This window comes from Bos grunniens, chromosome X (genome assembly GCF_055505025.1).
Source record: "Bos grunniens cultivar Pamir isolate PY7600 chromosome X, Bosgru_T2T1.0, whole genome shotgun sequence".
Taxonomy (NCBI): Eukaryota; Metazoa; Chordata; class Mammalia; order Artiodactyla; family Bovidae; genus Bos; species Bos grunniens.
Genome location: NC_141194.1, coordinates 95,882,706 through 95,883,973, shown reverse-complemented (window position 1 = coordinate 95,883,973; position 1,268 = coordinate 95,882,706).

Genomic DNA, 1,268 nt, shown 5'->3' with positions numbered 1-1,268 from the left:
TATCTTACAACTAGAAGTTTGTACCTTTTGACCACCTTCATCCAATAACCCTTCCCCTTACCCCTCACCTCCAGTAACCTAACCTTCTATCTTCCTCAAATTTATTGACGATTGTGGGAAACCAAAGTCAGTGATAGTCTCTGTGTCCCTTTGTTTCTTCCTCTTTGTTTCTCTGAATTTTTATAGGCAGATAAAAATAATATGACATCTTCATAATAATATTGACCTATTCTTTTTTTTTTTCTTATTAGAAAAATATATACTGAACGGACTTTCTAACAGAGTGTGTAAAAGAATGATCCCAAGGAAGAACAGCAATAACTGAAAAGGTCAGTCATTTAAAGTTATGTGGACAAAATTTATATTCCATTCAAGCATTTTAACATTAAGATTTTTCTAGTCAATGTTCACTTTTCACATGAACATGAAAATTGTAGTTAGAACCAAGAACAATTTGGGAAACCAAACTTGGTTTTACCTCCCCTACTAAATGCATATTCTAGAATCTCTGCAACCCTCTGCCCCTACTCTCTCCAGCTTGTCTTAGTGCTCATTCTTGGAAATGGAAAAACGTAACACCAAGTGTTCATTTTTCTGAAAATGTATCTTCTTCATTTTAACTGCAAATCATATTTTGAAGGCCTGGTGGATGACGCATCAACAATCAAAGAATTAAGTGTTAGAAAAACATTTTGCGAAGTGTAGGATCAAGTAAAGTGAACACCCAGCAGGCACATTCCTGCCTTTCTGTGTCACAGTTTGCTAATGCTTTGTGCAAAATGTGATCCATGTGACTCCCCCACAGTCTGTGTGTGTTTGCAGTAGTACCGCTGGCATTCAGAGATGGGTTATGCATCCTATTTTAGGCACAGGAAAGAATTAACACATTTGCCTTTGAAAATACATGGGAAAAGCTATGTATTCTAGTCAACATCTATAAAATTTGTTTTGTTCAACAGTGGCTTTTATTTCAAGTTGCTGATAATGAGGCCAGTTCTTCATTAGTTTCAAACATATGCATCCTTGATGGGATATTTTTTAAGCCCTCTTAATCCATTGTCTTCATCGGATATGAAAGTTCAAGTAATTTGATGGTGGACAAAGATATTTTTAGAATTTGTGGCCATTTCAACATTTTTTATTCAAACAGCTGATGAAGAGACAAACCAGAAAGGAAAAAAAAAAATTATTAGCAAGTCAGCAGTAGCTAAGGAGATATGGAAACATTTGTTATCCAGTTCTTTCATTTTTAGCCTGTTAATTTTCAG